This window comes from Hoplias malabaricus, chromosome 1 (assembly GCF_029633855.1).
Source record: "Hoplias malabaricus isolate fHopMal1 chromosome 1, fHopMal1.hap1, whole genome shotgun sequence".
Taxonomy (NCBI): Eukaryota; Metazoa; Chordata; class Actinopteri; order Characiformes; family Erythrinidae; genus Hoplias; species Hoplias malabaricus.
Window position 1 is genome coordinate 66,264,739 of NC_089800.1, and position 26,474 is coordinate 66,291,212.

General features: G+C 38.0%; 1 protein-coding gene across 1 annotated transcript in view; it reads right to left on the minus strand.

The window, feature by feature from the left end:
- Positions 1–13,661, minus strand: part of slc8a1b (solute carrier family 8 member 1b) — a 132,773-nt gene extending 119,112 nt beyond the window's left edge. The window contains exon 1 of the mRNA XM_066671177.1: positions 13,561–13,661. The gene's annotated coding sequence lies outside the window, so the exon portion shown is untranslated. The remainder of the gene's footprint in view (positions 1–13,560) is intronic.
- Positions 13,662–26,474: the final 12,813 nt, after the last annotated feature.

The following is a 26,474-nucleotide window of genomic DNA, read 5'->3' on the forward strand; positions in this document are numbered from 1 at the left end:
CTAATCCAACAGTAAGGCTTTTGTGCCTGTATGCCATCAAAAGTGATGGGCTGTCTGTCTTTGTGTGTGTGTGTGTGCGTGTGCATGTGCGTGTGCATGTTGTGGAAGTGTGTGTGGGTGTTCGCGACCATGGGAGCTGACATTTCAGATTTATGTAAGAAGCACTTTAGCGGTGATGCGCACTTAAAAGACGATTATGATAATTGCTAAAGAAGCTCTGCAATCTGGCTGACCACAGCTGACCGGGGCAAAGATGCTGGGAAATTAGCTGAGAAGAATCCGAGACATTTAGAGCCAACGTGTGCGTCGTCACGACGAGATTTCCGCTGAGAAATGTGCAGCTACTTTGAAAGAAATATGGACAAAATAAAGCACTGTCTCTTTCTGGAGGGAAGTGAATAGAGAGAGCTCAGAACCAAAGACTTTTTTTTCTGTGTGAGAAATGGTACCACAATTTATTTATTTATTTATTATTTTTGTAAACACCAGTCATGTTTGATTTAAGTTTGTTAATAGTACAATGATGCTAATAATGCAATTTCCCTTAAATCTAACCACTTGCATTTCTGAAATTTGCCCCTTTATGGTCAGGTATAAGCAAAATATTTTGTTTTTGAAGTTAGCAGGATCACTCCTATTTGCAATATAATCACATGTGCATTTTGTGATATAGTCACATATCTTTGATATATTATGCAACAGTGCCACAATTTTATGGGCAATTAACATGTAACAATAAAATGTAACTGTCACTGTCACTTGATATGATTTAGCCTACATATTGAAGGTTGTATTTGCAATGTCAAAAAAGATCTAAGTTAATTTTATTCTGCTCAGCAGTTTCCATTATAGGTGTCCTACTTTAGATAACCCTAACAAACAAATTTAGCTAACCTTACCAACATTCTGACCACCCTAATAGATGCATACACAAACTAAATCCAAAGGGACATAACAGAAAATAACATTTCTCTAGCCTTAATTAGCTTTTGTTAGTTCAACAGAAAACGTTAGACTAATTTTGTAGCAAATATTTAAGTAGATAATGAAAAGTAGTCACTGGTACTGTAGAGTAAATTGAGGAAATTATGTTGTTGTTTATTGTCAACAAAGATGTCGCTGTCTAAAGAAAAACATGTATCTCTTCCAATTTTGTTGATTTTTAATTTACTCTACCATTTGAACACGGCAGCTTTCCTTCACCTTTTGCAACAAATTGATGTTGAATGAACCAATAGTAATGTTCCAAAATTACTCAGAATAGTATCGTTTTACGTAGACTGTTGCTCTAAATACATTGTTAGCTCCATTTAACACTGTACTTCAATGGTCACGACCCCTTAAAAAAACATCACAGAGCAATGGAGTTGATGAAATGGACAATGAATGTAGAAACAAGGAAGTCATTTCAATGGCTACTTGTTGTGTATCTCTATAGAAAAAAATATGCTAAAAAAATCATGCTCTGAAGCCTTAGGTCACCATACCCAATGCAAAGAACCAGCCAGAAGAGTATAAAGCCCTCTGGCATTGGTCTGTTGAGCAGTAGAATGGCATTCTCTGGGGTGATAGAGCCACATCATGTACCTTTGGGAGGGGATAAAGTGCCTAAAGGATTCACCAATTAATATATATGACTAGTTGCTTCTACATCCTGCTTCTACATATGATTACTACATCCGGACAGCAATGCCCCATTTTTGTCTCTTCTCTCAGCACAGTCTGTTACAGTGGAAAATGAGGGGCAATTTATACAAATATCCTTCATTTAAATAAATAAAGTGTCTAAAAACTTTTTTTTTCAATTTTTCTTTTTACTGTACGAACTGATTTACTCCTTCAGTAAGTGATTATCTAAAACAAGAACTTATTCTCAAAAGATCCCATATGGATTATAGACCGTTATATAAGTCTAATAAGGCAAGTTATTCATTTCCATGCTGAACAGGTCTCCCAGAGAGCAACGCACATACAGTCACACACACACACACACACGCACACACACATACACACATACACCAAACACACAATAAGAGCTATTTGAGTGCCCTCGCCAGTGGGCTGAATAACAGCAGCTAATTACTGTAGCCACTTATACCATACATGTTCTGGTATAGACCCTCTGCAGATGTCAATCAAACTGCATCCCGCACCGCAGGATCCCTTAGAACCTGTTCATTTGGGCAAAGTGTAGGAGAGAGAAGGGAAGACAAAAAGGTAAGAGAAAGAAGTAAAGGAAATAGATTTCTTTTTACAGCTGTGACTAGGTAAAAAGCATTGGCCACTTCCAATGTCTCTCAGAGTGAAACAGGGCTCCTAAGAATCCAAGCAGAACAACCTTCCTGTACCTCTGTTGATTTGTACTTTCCTTGAGGGCTCAGAATTTTCACTTTCCTTTTCACTCATGTTAAACTCCCCTTCTGATCTAAAAGGTGGTATACACCCATTCATCAAACAATGACAGAAGCATGTTTCACACTGTATTTCATCACCTTTCCTCTTTTCAACACTTATGATCATCCTGGTAATCAAGATACAAATAGATCCTGTTTTAAAGCTAAATATTTGCCAGCATTCTGTAAAACTGAATGTTGCTGATACTGTCTAGTCTGAATGGTTTATCATTTAAAGCTGTAGTAGGTAGTTTGGAAAGCATCATAGACTTTTTTAAATATGCAAAAAATCCCACCTGCTCCATGCCTTACAGAGTTTCCCCCTAAAACAAATGAATGCATGTGCAACTGTCTGACTACAGCTTCAAGTGGACTTCAAGTGAGGAAGAACTAGAGAGAGGAGCATAAAAGGTTTTCTTCCTCTGCCTTTCCTTTCTCTCTATTAATTTTTAAAAGTGTTTTTTAGCACTGCAAGCTGTTGAAAAGCTATGTAAAGGACTCTGTGCATATCCAAATAAATTCAGGGCATGTGCATGTGGTCATGAAGTATGTAGGTAAACAGGCAGGTGGACTTTCTTTTGGTCCAAATGAAATGATTGAAGGAGTTCTTTTACAGATCTGTGGTTCCAGTAGAAAATTATTTTTTCCCCCTTTTCATTATTAGAGCATTTCAGCTATTGATTCCTAACCGGATGTCATTTTAGGAGTTTCCAAAAAAATATAAAAAAAATAAATTATTTACTTCAGCTTAAAATGCAGGTTAGAGTGAATCTCTGTGTCTTATTTTAAGTTGCCCTGTCAACACCAATTTTTATTTATTGCAATTTTTGCTTATGTTTATGGTAATAATCCAAGCAATCATATTCAGACTAACAAAAATGTACCAAAATAACCCATCTGAAACCCAATTGAAATGTGGCTGTACACATTTGGCAAAAAGTTTTGAATGTTTTTCTAGGTCATGTTTTTCCAGCTATAACCACAAAATTTTGCAAAAAATATAGAATGAGAAGTAGTGTTTTATGATTTACATATTTTTAACCAAATCTGACATTGACAGTTTTCATTAAATTATTTTTCACCATTTCCCCATAGGAATGAATGACAGATTGTTCAGAAAGGTGACATTGATGATGTCACAATGGCAGCTTTCCCAAATACCAGCAGGGGGAATGCATGCCACCCACTTTCTGTTCATTGCTCCTGCAATCCTGTCTGCACATCCACCTAGCCTCAATTTAGCGACCAACACCTACACCATAGCAAACCCTTAGCAAACGCCTAGCAACGCTTAATCAACTGCCTAGCAACACCTTAGCAATTGCCTAGCCCAAACCTTAGCAACAATACCAGAGCAACAACAAGCAAAGCCTTGGTAACCAAGCCCAAACCTTAGATACCATAGTAACAAACCTAAGCAACTACCTGGAATGCCATACTAACTGCCAAGCAACATCTTAGCAAACAATTGGAATACTATAGCAACTGTCGAGCAACCCCTTAGAAGACGTCCACAGACACTACAAACTACACAAATCACACCCCAAAAACATCACACACACTCCACACCATTCATACTAAAACCAATCCAACCCCATTACACACAAACTGCATAGAACATGTTACACATACCATTCTACACATTACAGACTACACATTAAATCACACAAATACTTCACACTCCACACCAGAAAAACACATTAAATCACTGTACAACATACCAACACACCACACCATACGCACCCCTCATATTACACAGACATACATTGCACATATTACACACACCAAACAACTCATACATTTTGACAAGACAATTTAAACTTCCTTCACAAACTTTCCCTTTTGAGTATAATCTGCACTTCATAATTGAAGCTGGGATTGTAATGCACCAATGATTAGCAAATTTTCTTTGCTTGGGAATGGAGTACCCTAGTGCTTCCCGCAAGGCTGGATGTGGATCCTGGCCAGATGGCCATCTCCACCCCTAGTTAACCACAATCTCTAGATCAAAGGAATGGAAAAATGACCTGATATCCCTAGTGGTATTACAAAATAAACTCGCTCAGAGGCCGTGGGACAGTTTGACTCCACTGGAAGTTTACACAGGTATAGCAAAGGGCCTGCAAAATTCTCCAGAATGAGGATTTGTTGGCACTCTTGAGGCTGTGTATAAATATTGCAGCAGTCCCACTCTGGAGAATAACATGCACCACTCTTTTATACAGTTATGTGAACATAACTGTGGGGTATGGACCCTTTTATCTACTGTGACACTAAGGCTGACTCTCTTGTCTAACAAATGCATTTTGTTTTTAAAGATTAGTCCTGTGACTAAACAAGAGTTGCACATGAGCCTAACAATGCTCTCCATGCTCAAAACCAAATGTTGGCTAGAGTGGTTTTAAACCTCATTTTCTGGAGTGATGGTGCTACACACCATATTTTGAGAGGTGCTGGAGTGTTGTTTGTAATACAGAATTAATCATCAACCATCAGCATTATAAATTTTGATATTATGGCTGGAAGCAATCAAATTCTCACAGCAATGTTCTAACATCTAGGCTATATGTATTTGTGTTGTAGATATGGTGAAGCCTTCTATCACCTAGACTGTAAAGAAACCAGAGTTGAGTTTCTCAACAGTTAATCATTTTACATAAATTTCACAGATTTTAAAAACATTGAAATGATTAAATGGTGCCATAATATGCTAACATAAATCATATTTACACAGTTTTACACTTCATCCTGAAGAACAGCCCAATGCTTCCTCCACTCTTTCAGCTGTTAATATGGAAAATGTGACAGTTTGAAAATAAGGCCCAAAGACTAAGAGCAGAGGGTAAAGCCATGGCGTTAATGAGAATTTAAACATCTTCTACAAACAAACAAACAAACAAACAATCTGATGGCTGATATTTAGTGCTGAGATCTAAGTTCACACAGGAAGCTTGTGTGGCATTTGGTAAAGCTCCAGATGGAAAATGGATGTTATGACAATCGACAGCAGCCAAAATATGGATGTCTTAATCAAATCCAGTGGATCAGGATCATAACAGATCCTGCAAATGATTTTAATTTATGTTTTAATTCTCATATTTCTTTGAGGATTTGATTGCATTCAGAATTAATTAAAATAATTACAGAGGTCAGGTACTGATGTTGGATGATTAGTTCTGCCACTCCCACTCATTCCAGAGGTATTGGATGGAACTACTTCAGTGTAGAGAAAAGTTTCACTGTTCCACAGCTCAGTGTTGGGAGTTTCATATTGTTTTGTTGACTATAATCAGTCCAGTAGTGATGCTGAAACTCAACACTGCTGTGTCTGATCAATTCATGCTAGTGCAAAACACAACATGGAAACACCACCTGCAATAAGCATGGTCCACCAGTCAAATCATTACATTACATCAAAACTTACATTGTGGTGGTCGTTTTGGGGTCCTGACTATTTGAAGTACAAGGTGAAAGGGGGATAACAAATTATGTACAGCATCAGATGGAGAAAAATAAAGTGCACTTATAAGAGAAATGGAACTCATAAAATGGACAATGTGTGCAGATATGAGGTATTTTAATTTCAATGTTATGGTTGATCAATGTAGGTTGCTTTAGAAAAGAGCATTTCATGTCAAAGCACAGTGAATGACTTTGTTTACTCTATACTAACCATTTTATCGTGCAGAAACTCTGAAACACTGATGTTTCGTTTTATATGATTTTAAATATACTTGTTTTAAGACCGTATGACATTATCTGCCACAATTGTCAACATGTTTACCCATTTTTGCCGATAACAGCATTAATTTAATTTATTTAGTTTATGTGTCCTCTGTGTACAGTTTTAGGAAATGTTACAAAAAAAAAATAACAGGAAATTGCTGAGAATTTTAATTTCTCTTAAAAGCGAACACATAAGCCAAGATAATTCAGTCATCTCTGACAAATCGATTAGCCCTGGGATTCTGTGGGAAAAAAAAAAAAACATTAAAGCTAAGTTTACTTTAAAACACTTTTCCCTGCTAAACTTTGGCTTTTTAAGAAGGTACAGCTCAGCACTTTTTTCTTCTCAGTGGAGCTGGATATGTGTATGTGTATGTGTACACTGTGTGTGTGTGTGTGTGGGGGGGGTGAAGCAGTCCCAGCTTGAGAGCACAGCTGAAACTCAGTAACAGCACCTACTAACTAGATCATAGAGCAAAGTAATGTCAAAACATGCATGCACCTGCCCACGCACATACACTATGATGATTAGACTTTATTTGAATTTTTCTTCCATATTAAATAGCTTTTCATTTGAATTTCCTTTCCAGCAAATGCATTTATCCTGCATCAGCACCAGAATGTGACTGGCATTTAATTAAATGTGGAATAACTAAATAAAAAAATAATTAATAACTAAATAAAAAAAATAATTAATAATTAAATAAAAAAATAACTCCTCACCTAGAACAGTGGTTCTCTATTGAGTTTCATGGCACTGTAACATATCCCAAATTGTAATAAGGTTTTTAGTTTTATTTCATAAGATATCATCCCATCAATCAATCAATCAATCAATAAATCATTCATTGTCTGTAACGGCTTAGCCAGTTCAGGGTTGCGGTGGGTCTGGAGCCTACCGGGAATCACTGGGAACAAGGCAGGAATACACCCTGGAGGGTGCACCAGTTCTTCACAGGGCAACACACACACGCTCATACATTCACTCACACACTCGGACACTTTTGAGTCGCCAATCCACCATGAAATAATGAATAATAATATAAAAAAAAGTAAATAGTAAGTTTTACTTTTAAAAAGTAATAACTGGAAATAAAACCAATAAGGTTTGTAAGGCACTACCTAAAAGCCAAACTAAAGTGCATTTAAAAATATCAATAATTTTAGCTCCTCTGACATCTACTAGAAGGCTGTTCCAGAGGTTAGGAGGGTAGTGACTGAAAGCAGCATCGCCAAAAGGCTTTTGTCCTGCTTTGAGGAACAAATAAAAGAGAGGCACTGGAAGATCTAAGTTCATCAGCTAAAAGCATATCTGAAAGGTAGTCAGAAGCAAGACCATGTAGTGCCTTAGCGAAATTTTAAAATCAATATAAAAACTAACAGGTCGTGTAAAGTTTTTAAAATAGGTGTAGTGTGCCTGGAAAAACATCAGATGATAAATAATGTTTGTCATAATTTTATTCGTTTTTTTAGATTTTAGGGACCATTTTTGCACATCACTTTTGCTTTAGGGGTTGAATAATAAAGTAACAAAGTAACATCTTTAGTTCATGAACAAAACACTGAACCAAAGGTCTAGGGCTGATTCAGTGAGCTGAGAGTGGAACAAGAGAACCAAACCAGTGTGAACCCTATTAACTCATGATATATGCCACCTCAGTATAACATGAAATACTCTGGGTATGAGAAATATGAATAAAGTATTAATTTATGATATGCCACATCAGTAAAGCATGAGAAAAATAGAAAGCTATATTTATGAATGTGATTATTTATTTAATTTAATATATTTGCATATTTCATATTTTATATGAAATACATCTAATATGATAAGAAGACTCACATTGTTTTTAGTCCCTGAATTAACCAATTTTTGCTCCCAGATGGTAGTCTTATTTCTCAATATTCACTGCAAAGGTTCTTTGCATCTCACATAAATGTGGGTCCAGCGCTGTGATTGGACACTCAGACAAGGAGGCGAGACAACTCTTAACTTCCTGCACTCTATGTAAGATAATCTTATTTTCCCTTTGTTTAACGACTTTGACAGATCACATAACACTGACAAGGTTTAATTACACATGCTGTGGTTTACTAGGAGCTCAACATCCCCAAATTAATGGGCTAATGCCCAGGACATGTGATTCTTCATAATATCACTAGAAAGTGTGTGATTGCCTGAAAAGCTGGTGTTTACTCTTGTTTAGTTTCTGAATAGTCATGTGTGCTGCAAGCCTGGCTCTTGTTCCCAGTGTCCTACTTCTTGGAGTGGTAACTGGCTTGCTACACTCACAAAGCCATACAAACTTCATTTATTACTGTGCTGACAGATGTTGGGTGTTCAAAGTTCCAGTTACTTGAAAAGTTTCTCGACACATGGAGAGGCAGATCAATACAGCAATAATTGTGATGAGATTAAATATGACAAAGGAATGGAAAACTAATGGCTGTTATTTTGTTTCTTTATTTTATTGAAGGGAAAATGAAAGTGTGTGAAAATTTCTGTTTTACAAGGCATGCTGAGATTCAGCTACCAGCAATTAAGGAGCGTAGAAGAAAGAAACACACACAAATCCACAAACACACACTCACACACATTTCTCTGAATCATGTTGCTATGTTTACTTAAAATTGCCTTGAAATCTACTAATTGGAAACCAAGTGTTTCAGAAGTTTTCACTACTGTAACTGAGGCTATAAGGGACACGTATTTTCAATAACATTGCAGCCAGTGTCTAAATGCATACAGCAAAACAAACACATAATCTACTGTGAAGTGCTCTTCTGCCTTAAAAGTTTACACACATTTCCATTAACAAAGACTTTTTGAGGAAAGTAAAAAAGTTATGAAGAAACTGGACAGTTTTCTAGGATATATTTATTTACCAGTTCTCCCATTCGCTAGAGATTTATGAACAAGTGGGCTGAAGCGGTGCTAAGCTCACAGATGAGGGAGCATCAATATACACAGATATTAAGTATTAAACCTGCCATTACACTGTAAAATCTAATTTAGATATTTTATTTAAATATATGTTAAATCAACAGCACACATTATTTAAAATCATTTCATTAACCGGTAAACTAGGTACTGGATGATAACCTCAAATAATACGGACTGCCATGAGGAGAGATTTGGAAAAAGTTAAACCAACACATTCACACACAGAATATCACACTGGAATAATGTTATTTGGTTTTATTCTAATGTTGGCATTATTTGTTGTTTGTTTGTGTGTTTTTAACAAATAAACACATACTGCTCAGATAAATAGCTTTTTAAATCTCATAATCTCTAGTATCTAAAACTTTTGCACAGTACTGTAGTGAGGGAAGTAAAGGAGTGCTGAAAAAAATATATTTACTAGTGTCTGAGTGTAGTATCTAGGCTGATACAGCAAAGTAAATTAACCCATTGGTTAGGTCTTCGGGAGCTGCACTGGAGGTTTTAGTGTTTTCACACCTGTAGTTTGTTTGTTCTGGTCCCAATCAGTTAAGAAGCTCATGATTTTGGAGGGTTTCCCCTTGGTTTGGTTCATTTCACACAATGAAAAATCCAAGTGCACCAAAAGGTACAGCTCAATCCAAGTGCACCGCAAATCACGTGAGAATGATCCAATACTCTGATTAAGTGGCTAGACTTGAACCAATTCTCTGTTTACCTGCCTACTGCGTCTAGTATGCAAAGCACACTCTGGCTTCGAATGCCATTTAGCACCGACCTGCGGCATACAGCTTATGGCGTTTTCACACCTGCACTTTTAAGTCCAGTTAAATTGGACTCTGTTTCGTTTACACATTTGGTGGGGTTCGTTTGTGCAGGTGTGAAAGCAGTAATCGGATGTGAGCCAAAACAACAGCACCATGGCGCTTGAGAGGAGTTGATCTTGGTCAGATCTCAAATGAACTCTGGAGCAGTTTGTTTGTGGTGAGAATTTGATCCATTATCCATCCGACCCAAATATCACATGAACTCTTCAAGTTCTCTTCAAGCTAAAGTTTGATGCGTTGTGGTGTGTTTTGATGTATCACTGTGAGAAAACAAACTAAACTCTTCAAGTATACAAACTCATGAATTGAATCAGACCAGAGCAAACAAACTATAGGTGTAAAAGCGCCCTTATTATTGGGTTGGATCGAGGTTGGATCACATTCTCACCAGAAATAAACCACACCAGAATTAGTTTGGGACCAGACCAAAACGAGTGTGATTACTTCTTTCACACCTGCCCAAGCAAACCGCGCCAAGGGTGAAAATGAACCAGAGTTCGATTTTTTGTGATTTACTCCCCTGCCTCATTTATTGTTGACATAACCAGGACACATTTTGGTAAAAAACCTAAGGGTTCATTTCTAGAAAATCCCAAGGTAAAATTGTGACATCCAGGAAGATATGTAAAGTCAGCCATCCTATTGGTTAGGCCTTCATGAGCTGTACTGAGTGCCTTTAATGTCAGATTAACTACTGACACAGACAGGTCCCTATTTTGAGATTCTGTTTTGTGGTTTTTAGATGGATTTGCTTGTGTTTCTGTCACTATTGTTGTCTGCAATACCTGGATTAAGGCAGATGAATAAACTCTGCACATGCATCTTGCCCTTTGTAGGCAACACTAGGCAGCCTCCATCACATCGACCCACTGTAAATCTCTAAATCTCTAATCTGTTTCTGTTAGGGTAATGGGATTGTTGAGCTTAATGTATTTGTGACTGATGTAGGAAAACCTGACAGTGGATGCTGTGTTATTTGTTGTGCACTGCACTTCATCCATCCCCTAAATTAAAATGTCATTAGCTTGAATTCAGTATGGGCCTGGTATTTTGCCAGTCTGACATCTGTCATAAATCTTTTATTACTTTAAATATGGTCCTGATTAAAAGCTTTAGGGTAAGACTTCATTTAGACAGTTCACTTTGTAAATGCTTAGTCATTAACATACACTTCATGTCCAACATATCTTCTGAGGTGAAGGCTACTCACAGGTAGACTCTCAGAAAAAAAGGCACAACGTTGTGACACAGTGACAGTTTTCCTAACCGTGTAATTTTTCCTCTCTTGGCTGCATTAACATTTTTTACTTTTTTTGGGAAAACTTTGCACAAGAAGATGAGAGCAGGTACAATTGATAGATGATACATTCTGGTACATGTAGGCATCCCAACGGCTCTGAATGTAGCTCCTTCACCCTAGAGAATGCACCACAGTCCAAAATATTGGTAATTGTTTAACTCTATAGGCCCCATTTTGCTTTGGACAATGGTAGAAAAGGCTGTTGAACTGACCCTTCACCCCAGGTTATTGGTCAAACTGCACAAAACAAATCATCCAATCAAAACTCTTGTAGATCTAATCCATCTGTAATAGTGCTAAAGTCAACATTACACAAGGAGTCAATATCTTGATCGTTAACCCCATAACAACAAACAGATGGGTTTTTTTATGGGTACGGACAGTGTTTGTTTCATTATTTAGTGCTTCAGCACTGCTGTTCACCAAAATTGATTTTCATTTGACATCAATACTGAGGTGTGTCTGTAGAAATCCAAGTGTCTGTTTGAATATGTGAGTTAGGAAACAAGACTGAGTGTGAGAAGTAATATATATACATATATGTATAGCTGTTCTAACTCATTTCTGTTCTGGCAGAATTTGTTTTCCACAAAGTGTACTATTTTAAACTGTGGCCTGTCTACCTATGGGTCCAAGTGCGAGTTCCAGCCAGCAATTATGATGAATTACCTCACTAAAAATCATGGTTGATAACCATTATTAATGAGTTGATAGCCTCTGGAGCAAAAAATAAAAAATCCTACAGGGCAAAGGCCAAAATGATTCTAAAATAAAATTGTTTTTCTAATTCTTGCCATACCAACCACTTTAACACTGGTGGCAATTTAGCAGGATGCTAGTAGAGAGTAGCTTTATTAGTGGCTAGTAAACTTTGAAAGTACTCAGGGGTCAAAACACAGGCAGACGAGTATAAACTAGGTTGATGCAAATCAAAACTCTTAAAAACAACACAAGGCAAATAAGATAAAGTAGATGCAATACCTTTGAAAAAGATAAGGCATTAGCAGGGATCACTAATAGGTGGACTGCAATCTGGGATTGGATCCAGATGCTGTCCTATCTGGATCTGGACTTGTAAGTGTTAAACTATCAAGAAAAATTGTACTTTCAACAGAGTGTTTGTTTTAATTGGAGTAACTTTTCTAGCCAGTTCATATGTTTAGTTGTCCAGGAATCTCACAGACCAACTGCATGCATTGTATGTATCACATGTGGCATTACTCAACCAATCAGATCTGATGAGTGCTGTTACTCAATTGACACACAGAGTGCAGGGCTCCAGACACTGCTGCCCTGGAGCCAATAAAAATATAACATGGGACAAGATAAAAGCTCTTTTGGGAGACCTTAGAGACAACAGCATTGTGTGCAATAAAACCAGAAATAAATACCAGACAGATCACCAGTAGAAATATTTGCTATTTATAGTACATTAAATTCTGCATGAAAACTGACTATCTTTATATATAAAGTGTTTGCCCGTGTCACGCCTTTGTCCTCTTGTCTGTTTTCCCCGCCATATGCTCACTTGGCACATGGTTCTGTTTGTTATTGTCCATGTCTCCGCCCATGTCCCGCCTTTCTTCCTCCTCCTTGTCAGTGTCATTTGTAATCCTGCCCCCTCGTTATCAGTCCAGGTGTCCCTTGTCTGTGGTGTTCATTTAAGTTCCCTTGTCTCTTCTTTGTTGGACATTCCACCTTTAGTTTGCATTCTACTGTTGGTTTGCTTTCTCCAGTCTGTCTGTTACTCATTCCCTTTAAGTCAGTCTTTATCTCTCTTGTCTCAGGTCTGTGTGTCTTTAGTCTGTTTAGCTTTCTGTGTTCAGGTTAGTCTGTTTAGCTCCTTCTGTTTGTTTGTCTGTTTAGCTTTCTGTGTTCAAGTTTATTCTGTTTAGCTTCTTTGTCTAGGCCCCTGTTAAGCTCTCCATGTATTGTCTTTCTGTCAAAGTCTCTCTGTCCAGGTCATTCTGTTCAAGTCCCTGTCTTGGTCTTTCTTTGTTTCAGTATGTCTCATTATCCTAGTCTAGTTTTATCTTTTGTAGAAATAAAAGTATTCTGTGATTTAGTAAGTGCGTCCGCCTCCGTCAGTCTGCCCCATGTTCCTGACAGCCCCCTTCATGATTTTTTTTCCATATTTGTCACTCTTAAATGTTTCAGATCATCATACAAAGTTAAATATTAGTCAACACAAGTGAACACAAAATGCAGTTTTTTTAAATGAAGGTTTTTATTATTAAGGGAGAAAAAATTACCCAAACCTACATGGCCCTGTGTGAAAAAGTGTTTTCTGAGTTCAATTTCTCTAGCCACACCCAGGATGATTACTACCACATGTGTTCTCAATCAAGAAATCACTTAAATAGGACCTACCTGACAAAGCGAAGTAGACCAAAAGATCCTCAAAAGCTAGACATCATGCCAAGATTTAAGAGTGGTAAACATGATTTAAAAAAAAAAAAATACATATACAGTATACACCCAATTGAGGTACACAATGACAAGAAAAATATCCTCAGGTGGAAAAGTCCATATTAACAATCATCATTACAAGCCTTGTTGTTACTGCACATCTTACAATCGCCATGGCAATGAATCTTATCTGCCGTGGGCATAGTGAGAGGCAGAAATTGTGAGGCCTTATATTCCTATGTGTGGGAGATTGAGGGTGATGATATGATTATGGCGTTTATTCTTCACTTGACTCCTTATCTCGCTCTCATTCTTTCCTCAAGTTTTCCACCCTCAGCTGTGGTGTGGTTTGTTATTTTGGTCGAGTCTCAGTGTGTAACGACTGTTGACAGAGTCAAGGTCAGGGTTCTCACTAGGGGCTGGACAGAGGGGGTGATGCACAAACAAATTAAAGCCATCTGCAGTGTCCTGAACAATCAAAACACACACACACACACACACACACACACCTATGAGTAATATGAGTATCAGGTGTATCACAGTACCTAAATAAACGATCATAGCTCTGTGAAAATGCACTTACACTCATCTGGTGTTCTCTTTTTCTTGTGGGAATGGCTAGATTATTGTAACTCTGTCTTTGCTAATATTTCCCCACAAGATCCATGCCCACTCTTTAAAAGATTATTTAGAATTGCATGGCTAAAGCTAACTGCTGTGGTTGTGCATTTTTTGTACTAGATACCATGACTGTAAAAGGAAGTCCAGGTAGAAGCTGATGTTCTCTATGAGAAAAATGAATGGAGAAGTCAAAGTTGAAAAACAATGTTCCAACCTCATTTTATTTTGTCCTGTGAAAATATCTACCCACATTTCACAGGGTACTGGATCCCCTTAGCTGTGTATTGAGATTTCAATATTACAGCACTCTGGCTAACTCTGTTGTGCATTGTTGTAATATAAGTTTATTCCATTGATATTTGCAAGTTTGAATGAAAGAAGCATGGTGATTCATCTCTCTCTCTCTCATATTTAGATAGATAGATAGATAGATAGATAGATAGATAGACTGGTGTATCTGATCATGTTTTACTGGCATAGATGCAGTTGTCATAGTAATAAAGCAGGCATGTGTATGCTGAGAACATAAAGGCAAGAAACTGTGCCCCTGAATGAACACATGAAATCGGATCTGACTAGTCAAACTTCATTGATCAGAGATTGGATTTAAATCAGACTTGTAATCTCCTACCAATGGAGAATCTGAAATGGAAATATTCTGATTTCATGTGGCTTTTTGTTGTTCAGAATGCAACCATCTGTCTTAAACAAACTGGGTATGCCAGAAAATCGGATTTGATCAGAAACCACACATGTCTTGGCTGATTGGAAACATTTGGGATAAAAAGGAAAATCCTGTAAATTAGACTTGTCACCAAACTACTCCTTTAAGCCTTGGGCCTTCTGTTGCACCTTTTGCCTTTACTCATATCTGCTGGGAGAGAGCCATTGATTCCTTGAGTAAGAGTGAAAGGAGAGAGAGAGAGCACCCAGAGAGGGGGCTTTCCTATAAGGAAGAGATTGATAAGCAGCGCTTAAGATCCTAGCAATCAGAATAGTCTGTGCTTCCTGGACACACACACATATTTCTATACAAGATGCTTGCTTTGAACATGTAAAAAGATGAATAATAGAACTGGATTCATATAGAAACTGGGCCATCGACAATGCCTTAAGCGCTACATTAAATCAGGGCAAATAGTCCCAGTAATGAATGTGGTTTGACATCTCTGGTCTGGCCATGCTCACTGGACTCCTGCACGCTCCACCCAGGTGCCAACCCTCAGCAAAACCAAATGGTGTATTTCCAGGTGAGATGCATCTGATGTGTGAAAGGGCAACTCCAGACCTCACCGTCCAAGATGTATTTGTGAAAACAGCTGGGACAAATATGAACTGAATACAGACACATATTTCTATATTTCTCTCTCTCTCTCTCTTTCACACTCCTTTCCTCACCCTCCCTGCCACATTCACGTGTTGAGCTGTCACTCACACTTACGTACTATTACTTACACACACACACACGTCCAAATGTTTTGTGCAGTAAAGCTGGGTTTATGGTTGCTCCAACACTTCTCCAGTAACAATAAATAAACCGCACCAGTGTAACAAATCAGCTTTATTTACACACACAAACAAACACACACACACACACTATGTAATAAACACTTCAGTGGTCAGTGATCTTGACCATCTCCTCAGGCTTTCAATAAGAGTATGTTATCACTGGAAATATCAAAATCCTTCCAAAATGCTTTCATTTACACTGTCCTTCAGGAAACGTAAGGAAATAAAAGATATAAATAAGAAATAATGCAACATTTTACATGATTCATTCCCATTGATTTCAGCTTAGTCCAATGCATCTCAGGTCTGTCTGATTGTCATACTACAGTTTTTTTTACAATTGCTTACAAGCATTTACCTTACCAATACCTAAGATACCTTTTCTAAACTCTTAACACAGCAACACAACTAAATCAGGCAAGTAGCCAAATAGTTCATTTTCTGCTCAAAAACAAAAAAAAACAAACAAAACAAAAACACATTTTGTTCATTAAATACCAAGTCTTTGTTTCAATACTCAAACTACATTTTCACCATTCACCTACTCTATCAAAACATGGCAAACCTGCCTCAATATTGAGTCATTCTTTCAAAACACTGGCATATGTTTTCTATCCAAGAGGAACATATAGTCAATCATAGCAAAAGAAGAAGAGGTAAATATCTGTAAATTTTTTTAATGGAACTATCTAAAATAAAAGAACAGTCCTGGAGATGAAATGGGGCATATGAAATCAGTGTCAATATACTGTGAAACAACTATGTTCCCTAACTAAACATATGGGAGTGTCATGTCCTGTGTTTGTTTTCCTCACCATGTGCTCATTTAGCACATGGCTCTGTTTATTCTTCCTGTCTCCGCCCTAGTCCTGCCTTAGCCCGCCCTCTCGTCAGAGTCTCCTTTGTAGTCCTGCCCTCTTGTTATTGTCCCCAGGTGTTCCTTGTCAGTGCTCTGTGTATATATAGTCCCTTTGCTTCAGTGTTCCCTGGTTGGTCCTTGTGTGTAGCTATGTCAATTGTCTTACACATTACCACCAGTTCAGAGTAGTTATGTTCCTGTTCTAGTTATGTTTAGCTAAGTTCTAGTTTGTTTCCTTGTTTCCATGCTTGTGTTTGTTATGTTTGAACTTGGTTTAGTTAAATTAAATATTCATTGTGTGTACGTCTGCTTCTTGCCTCAATTGTGACAGGGAGAGAGCGTAGTGTCATGAAATTTCTACCAGTAATCAACAAAAAATCTGACATACATGGCCTTTGGTCCCAAACATGTAAAAAAAAATTAAATACACAAATACAGTAAAAGGAAAAAAAAAAGGCACAGGAGGTGTGGAAAAAAAATCCACAAAACCTCTGTATTTTCCTGGAAACCACTAAATTTTTGCTTCAGTGTCAAATTGTGCATTTGGTGAATGACAAATATTTACTGTATGGTCGACAAAAAAGAGTTCATGACAGACTTAGTGCAGTAAAAGGGTTTATAACTATACACCTTCAGAAACAAAAGTACTGTACAAGTACTTCGTTGTCGCTAAAGGTACAAACAGTGTAAATATGCCTTTAAATGTACAACAGGTATAGGTACTACTGAGGGTACCACCGCCACCACCACAGTGACAGTTTTTCTGAGAATGTAGGGCCATGAAATTTCTACCAGTGAATAAAATAGGAAATCCAACAAACATAGCCTTTGGTCCCAAATGTGTAAAAATGAAATACACAAATATAGTAAAAATAGGCACAGTCATTTTTCAATCTCTCCCATGTCCAGACATTATTTTGCTTCTGTGTGGTGGTGTAAACCCACACTGTCCAATCAATCTAGAAAGCCCCTTTGGATGAGTCCATGTCATTGACAGCACTTCAGCACCAGCTTATGTCTCAGAGTGAGTTTAGAATCAGGTGTTCATCTACAGGGTGGGCCATTTATATGGATACACCTTAATAAAATGGGAACGGTTGTTGATATTAACTTCCTGTTTGTGGCACATTAGTATATGGGAGGGGGGAAACTTTTCAAGATGGGTGGTGACCATGGCAGCAATTTTGAAGTCGGCCATTTTTTATCCAACATTTTTTTTTTTTTTTTTTAACGCAACATAATGTAACGTAATGTAAGTTCAGTTAATCCATTAATTAATTAATTAATTCATTCATTCATTCATTCATTTTTGCAACCATTTTATCCATTTAATCGTCACACTGGGTCCGGAGGCTAACACGACTAATTGGATCAGTCCATCACAAGGCAACACATTTACTCACAAACTCACACATGTGGACAGTTTTGAATATCCAATACATGACCAACATGTGTTTTTAGACTTTGGAAGGAAACAAGAAATGTTCTGTTCAGTTACAATCTTCTGTAAGCACTTCATTCTAATGAGCGTCACTGTGACTGTGGTTCAGTGGAATTCAGTTCAGTTCTGGAATTAAATTCAACTTTATTCAGTTCAGTGTAGGTGGACTTTAATTCGTATTGTGCAGGAAATTAATGATTTTCACATGAGTGTGTGAAAATGAAAAGAAAATATGCGGTAGAATATGCAACAAATCCAATACAGAAACTCTTTGTACACATCACACAAAAAAAAAATCAGCAGAGTTAAAGTAATATAACAGAAACACAGAGAGGTTTTAGAGAAAGAGTGAATTTGTATTGGAGGGTGAAAGTGACACATCTTTCTGCGCTCCTGTGTATGAAGTGATTCTCAGCCTTCTGAGGTGTGAGCAGTACTGGCATGTGATTGGCTGGTCAACTGGTGACCTTGGTTACGGTTGCCCCGGTAGCCTGCCACGTTACTGTAGGTTGGGACCTTGTCCCTCCACTGACCCTGCCCATTGCTCTCCATGGATACCGTTACTATGACACTGCCAGTCTCTGTCACTCACTCACTCACTCACTCTATTTACACCCTCTCAGATGAGAGAGAGAGAGGCTTCTTACATAGCCTTTCTGCTCACTTGTTAAAGGAATATTTTTGTGTATCACATTACATGCCTCCTCAAAGAAGTGTGAAGCAAACCACTGCTTCTTTTCAAACTGTAATTAACACAATATCATTGGAGCTCAACATGTTTAAAGGAGAACACGAACTACCCAATTCTGTTAGCAGAACTGGTAACAGGTAACAGATGTCCACATTGGAAAGCATTGTAATGAGTGGAGAATAGGGAAGAATGAAGGCTATAGTGCACAGAGCATCTGTCTCAGAGGCAGCAGAACATTACAACATTCTGCAGCTTCCTCAGGGGCAGCGAGTTGCATTATCCTCGATTTAAACTAAACAAAATACTGAGATGTTTGCAGCACTTCCAACAAATTATGAATCAGAACTAAGTCTACAGTGAAAAATGTTATATTGCACCATAATAGTTCCAGATTAATTTCTGACAGTCAGAGCAGGCAAACACCAGGATCTAGGCAGAGATTTACTATTTCATCTCATATTCATCCTCACCTGTTGGCTGGTAACCAATCACATTCCTTTTGACACAAAGGCAGCGCTGCCTTCAGAACCATTTTGAGAAGTGCTTTTGCACACATGCTACACAGCCAGAGGGAGCTGAGAAAGAATTAGAAAATAACTGCAAGAGCACAAAGACAAGACACAGAGAGTAACTGAAGAGAGTAAAGTTCAGAGAATGAACAAATGAGGAGAGAGAGAGAGAGACAGAGTGAGAGAGAACTCTAGTGAGCATAAAAAAAGAAAGAACCCGAAAAGAAAAGAAAACAAGGAGAGTTATTTCTCTAAAACAGCATCAAGTGGCCTGTCTATTGCCATGTCCAGCATTTCCACAGTATCCATGGCAACAGAGTGAGTGACTGGGAGACAGGAAGAAAGGGAGAGAAAGAGTGGAACTGACTGCTTCTGTAAAAAGTGCTAAGCACTGGGCAGGAGCCTCAGAACTCATAAACTATATTCCAGAATAGTGGTTACACGTAGGTAAAAGGAAAATTAAAAGAGAAAGTAGTTCTTATATCCTCTTATATATCTTACTTCAAAATCTATGTTTAAAAGTAAATAGTACAAAAACAACATTTTACATTTTAAACCATATCAACTTCACTGTATACTCTCCTTCTGTATTGTGGTGCACAAAAATGGAGCTTCCAGAAAAGCCCTAAGGCCTAGTTTTTTATAAGAGATGATGGGTAAAGGATCAGCTTTTGCACCCAAAATGAAATATCCAGCATTTTAAGTGCAATACATGGTTGAAGAAATTGGTTAGGTATTTCACTCTCTCCAGAATGTAATAAGAATTTCAATTAGCCACTGCATAATGATGCAGTTTTCTGAGTAGTATCTCTGAGTAGCATTTGAACAGCATCCAGCCTCAGGATCCAGATTCATTAGAGAGTAATGAGACAATCCAGTTAGACAGCAATGATGTAATTGTTCATATCCCCCGCTGCACGTGACATTTACTCCCCTCAGCTCTCACTCACCTCAGAGTTTACTCCCCTCAGCTCTCAATCACCTCAGCTCCCACTCCCCTCAGCTCTCAATCACCTCAGAGTTTACTCCCCTCAGCTCTCAATCACCTCAGAGTTTACTCCCCTCAGCTCTCAATCACCTCAGAGTTTACTCCCCTCAGCTCTCACTCACCTCAGAGTTTACTCCCCTCAGCTCTCAATCACCTCAGAGTTTACTCCCCTCAGCTCTCAATCACCTCAGAGTTTACTCCCCTCAGCTCTCAATCACCTCAGAGTTTACTCCCCTCAGCTCTCAATCACCTCAGAGTTTACTCCCCTCAGCTCTCACTCACCTCAGAGTTTACTCCCCTCAGCTCTCAATCACCTCAGAGTTTACTCCCCTCAGCTCTCAATCACCTCAGAGTTTACTCCCCTCAGCTCTCACTCACCTCAGAGTTTACTCCCCTCAGCTCTCAATCACCTCAGCTCCCACTCCCCTCAGCTCTCAATCACCTCAGAGTTTACTCCCCTCAGCTCTCACTCACCTCAGAGTTTACTTCCCTCAGCTCTCACTCCTCTCAGAGTTTACTGTCCTTAGCTCCCACAATCGTCTCACTGTTAATTGTTATGGATTCTCTTTCTGCATTGTTTATTGTCATTTAATTTATATTTGCTCTGGAGAAGCAGAGAAATGGACAAAGGTCTGGATGTGCTGTGGTCAGATGCTGAAATAAAATGAAAGAGACAAGCATTACTCAATGCTCTTAAACAGAGCTTCTCTGAGGAAACCGTTCCTCTGAACACCCTGAGGGGAAAAAACAGCAGTAAACACCTTTAGCTGCCTTCAAAATAAAAGTATTTTCACAGTGCCTCAGTGGCTGAAGCATTCAAATATGCACTTAAATTTACATCATAAAATGTCTCAGCTCGAGCATGTTTAAGCGTCTAAGAATTGGGACTACAAATGAAACTGTGACATAACATTTACGGACAGCACTAGGTTTTGTTATAGACCCCTTATCATCGGAAGAATTCAGGGAATCTGGGAAGTTTCATTTTTTGTATACTATATTACAGTTATTGTCAATTGTCATTGATTTTATAAATGGATCTGAATATGACTTCCAGCTGAGTTACAGACTGACCACTGACTGAAAAAAAATAATAAAAACAGAAAAGCAGGAAAACAGAGAAAATCTGAGCAGCGGCTGTCGCTTTGGGCAAAAACAGCAGCTTAACTGACTGAATGCCAATGTGAACCTGGCACCGTATCTCTAGCTTTCATAACCACATTCATATTTTCATCTCTCTCGCTCTTTTTCTCTCCTTCCACAGGCCGCTATATGAACCCAAACTGGAAACGCTCACTCTCAAGTAATTTTTCCCCGATAAGTTTTTCATCCCTGTTCTAATACTTTTGCCTAATTATTGCTTTATTTTCTCTCCCTTCCTGTCCATATCCTTGTTTCTTTCAATGTGGCAATCCTATTTTTCTGTCTCTTTTAAATGCCTTCTTTCTAAATGCTTTTCTTTTTAATTAAAGTAAAATTATTTGAACAGAGGCTCACCCAACATTCTTTTTTAATCAAGGGTATCAATAAGGATACTCATATCCATTAACTTCTAATGTTATGAGAAACCTTTGCACTATATTTTGGAACACTGCTGTGAGTATTTAATGGTATTCAGATGCATCATTCATGAGGTCAGATACTCATGTTGGATACAACTACCCATCAGAAAACTACTTGAGGGAGAGCCATCATTCCAGTTTTATGCCACTGTATCACAGCTGACACTTGGCATTGTGAATGACCTTAGGCTTGTGTGCGTTAGTGTATGAACTAGCAGGAATCACTCATTAGTATATATATATATATATGTATTGAAACCACGAGTCGTTAGGGTCATCTAAGCTTACATAAGAGACAGACTGAGTGTCCACTGCCCCATGACCAGCAACAATCTAGACCCTTTCCACTATCTCATCTGTTTCCAGTGGATATGGAGAGAGGAAGTGAGAGTAAATTAGAAATTAGAAAAAAATTCTCTAAAAAAACGGAGACAGGACAAAGAGATAAATTATAAAGTTATAAATTATAAAGAGAGAATAAACAAAAAGGAAGCGGCTAGAGAGACAGGGAGGTGGGGGGGGGGGTGATGAATGGAAAAACAGGAACCAATTGGAGTTCTTTTTCTTAGTCAGCACCAAGTAGCAAGCCTATTGCTCTGTCCAGAATTTCCCCAGTGTCCAGGAAAGGAGACAGAGTGACCGAGACACCTCTTTCCACTGTCTCATCGGTTTCCATTGGTTGAGGGTGTTTGGCCTGCTGTAATAATGCAGGTTATTACTGGGAAAATACATGGAAACTGCAAAGTCAACATAAATATGGACATGTGAGTTAATACTACAGTACTGGACAAAGATAACAGGGTTTTACTGTAGGAGAACACAGGGTTAGTCCCTTATCAGCTATCTAGATCTCTACAGTCAGCTTAAGTCCTAACAGATTCCAAAAAAAAACAACAACTTCACACTTTCCGACAGAGTTTTCCAGATATTTTTAGCCACTGAAGTACTTATGTACACAAATGAGATCACATGCCACTTTTTCCACAGCAAAAGTAGCAAACAATAATTTTGATAGTGGTTATTAATTATATTTATGTGTGTAGTTCACATGAGCAGATATGAGATTTGTAGTCCATGAATGAACCACACTTGGCTCCAATGATCTGTTTCCCACAGGGGAAGCCCTATTTAAAATAGCATTTAACATTTAACATAATCACTGATACTTCCAGGCCTATGGATATCAACAGAATGGCTGTTTAAGTAGGTGAAGAAAAATCATTGAATTTAATGACTTCAAAAGTAATGAATTACATTTGTGATCTAAAACTATCTAGAACATGACACACAAACACATAACACAAAGCCCAGTCCATTTCTCTCTTGCATTTCCCACACTTCTGTGTATCCCAGCAACGAAAGGCAAATTCACACCTCCACACACATGCACAAGTGCGCACACACACACAGACATACACACCTCATTTTGAGAGCAGAGTACAAACTGCACAATGCACTAAGCTGATTTGAACTTTATTGCTGTGGAATTCAAGTGGGATTTGCCTTATGGGCATCAAATTGATTCAAACTGAATTTCTAATACACACTGAGCATGAATATAAGATGCTGACTGTGTCAGTGTGCAGCCATGTGGATTTGAATGGCAGCAGGTGCAGATGAGCAGAGGCACCGACTTCATCCAGAGCTAATTAGCAAACACTCTATATAGGATTATTCAGGGGAATACAGTAACAAGCTACAGCCTCCTGAGATTATATACTTCTCTATAGATAGTATTTAGAAATGTTTAAAAAAAAGTGAAAGAGGACAGTATTAGAAATTTGAATTTAAATCTATTGGAGATCAATATCAAACATATGCCTCCTAGATTACGTTTTGGAGAAGGGGAACTGTGTTCTACGGAGGGATGGATCTTCATCATATCAATACCTTTGTTTGAGTTGAAGTTGAAAATGCCATCCAATTCCAACAGTAACGCTCTAATATCTTGTGGAAAGCATCCCAGAAAAGTAAAGACATACAGCAGCAAACAACAAAACAACAAAAATTAAAGTATTTGCTCATTTGAATTTCAAGCCAGCAACATATTTCAAAAATGTTGGGACAGGGACATGTTTACCACTGTGTTGCATCATCTCTTCTTTTAAAAACCTGTTTGGAACTGGGGTGTCCATTCTCTGTGGTTTTGAAAAAGAAATATTTTCCCATTCTTGCTTATTATAAGACTTTAGCTGCTCAACAGCTTGGAGCCTCGGTTATATTCATAACACATCAGTTTATAGTGTTTGCAGTGGTTGACAAGTCTGCTCTAGTTTAACACCTGGACATTTGCTAAAGGACCATACTGTTTTAATCCATGCAGAAGGTGAACTGACCTTGTCTTACTGAAATAAGCAAACAATGTTTTTTTTACCTCAAACTCTGCATATATCATTCAGCATTAATGGTGCTTACACAGATATGCCACTCACCCACGCCATTGGCACTAATGTGCTGTAGAGAATGCAGCAATCATGATTTCCAAAAGAATTTCAAATTTTGTTTCTCAGACCACAGGAAACTTTCCAATTCACCTCAGTCCCTCTCTAATGAGCTCGGACCCAAAGAAGTTGGCAACCTTACTGGATGATTTTTTACATATAGTTTTTTCTTTGAAATTGTGAGTTTTAACCTGAATTTTTTAATGATGTAACAAACTGTGTTTACAGACAGTGGTATTGGCAAGTGTTTCTGAGCCCATGGAGTGATCCCCACCACAGAAACCTGTCTGTTTTTAGTGCAGTGCGACCCAGGGGCCCAAAAATCACAACCAGACAGTATTAGTTTTGGGTCTTGTCCCTTACATATAGAGATTTCTCTAGGTTCAGTCCAGTTTTGTTCCTTAAAGGTACGTTACATTCTCTTCTCCAGAAGGAGAGCTACATGTTTGTAATCTTTTATTATGGATCTGAGTCATATATAAAAACATAATAAAAGTCCTGGAGGTGAAATGGGGCGTATGAAATCAATACAATTTTAAAATCTACAATTATAATAAAATAAGGTAAAATTATGTTCCCTAATTAAAGGTACAAAGGGTACCTTGAGGGTACCACCACAGAGACAGCAAAAGGCACCACCACCGTGACAAATTTTCTGACAGTGTAGATTAAAAAAAAAAACAGGTTCTTTAATATTTCACATTGAGAAACATTATTATTGAATTTTTTCACTCTTTGCCCAGTCTTTCACATGCTGAACCCCTCCCTGTCTACTTCTGAAAGAATCAACTTCTCCAAGACTCTTTTTAAACCCCAAGTCACACACCTGTTACCATTTAACCTTGTTTTCTTTAATGTAGCATTACACAATTTTATCACTCTTCTGTTGTCCTATCCCAACATTTTTTGGAATGTGTTGCTGGCCTCAATTTCAAAATGGTCAAAATATTTTCAAAAAACAAAAAAACTTTGTTGTCTTTGTATTATATTCAATTAAATACATGTTTTGAATAATGTGCAAAGATTTGCATTCTGATTTTTTTTACTTTTCTCACAGCATCCCATCCACAGCTTTTCTAGTTCATTCACTTGATATAAAAAGAACTGTTGGAAGAACAGGTGTCTTACATTGGGCCTTTCAGTGTAGCTCTCCTCTCTCTGTCTCTGTCAGTCTCGCTTTCTTTTTTTCTTTCTCTCTGTCACTCTCTCTCTCTCCATCTGTGTGTCAGTGCAAGGAGCAGGAAGGCCATTAGGGCACACGTCATGTTTCTTCTGAATCCAGCACTCTTGCATTGTGGGTAATAATGGGGTTTGACTGCTTATTATCGCCTCTTGGCATCCGTGACCTGACAAGTCTCCATCCAACTCTCTCTCTCTCTCTCTCTCTCTCTCTCTCTCTCTCTCTCTCTCTCTCTCTCTCTCTCTCTCTCTCACTCACACACACACACACTCGCAATGTTCCACAAGGGCTTGCCACCCCAGCACTGATGGTGGAGCTGACAGTAAAAAAGCCATTTAAGGCTTTTTTTAAATTAAAGGGTTTCTGAGGTGATTACCTCCAGAACATTGTCCTTTACTGAACATCATTCATTGTCTTTGGAGATGAACTAAACCTTTAAATCTTTGAAGGTTTCATGGACACATCAGTTAAACCTTACAATTCTGAAAATGCACGTTTGGCTCAATAGCCAATTCAGAGTAGGACCTCCTTCTCCAGTGCCAGTTCTACTTCAAATCACACCTTGCAAAGATTTTTTTTTTCTTTATTGTAAGTTACACTGTATATAGCTAAAAGGAATGAAGTAAATTTTACCATCAGAAACTAGCAGCCAATATATGCAAAAGAATGTTGTACACTTTACATGTCTGAGACAAAGAATCAGCTTCTTAGGCCCCATCAACATGCATCCAGACATTTGTAAAAATGGAGGTGTTTGTGTGAATTTTCATCTCTCATCCAAAAACATCATTGTAGGTCACAGAAAATGGAGGCTTAATTTTAAAAACTCTATTTTCAGTGATGTTGAGATTTACTAAAACACTGCCATCACACAGCATGTATTCTTTTAGGGTGTATTCAATTAGTCTACAATGTATAAATGCAGATAGCACTAGATTTCAGATTTCCATGTATGAATGAATATAAATATTTTATTTAGAAATAAATAATGCACTGTTAACATCTAGATACAGTAATTTCATTACTTGTGTAGTGCACTATATAGGGCAGAGTTTCTCAAATGTTTTCATTATG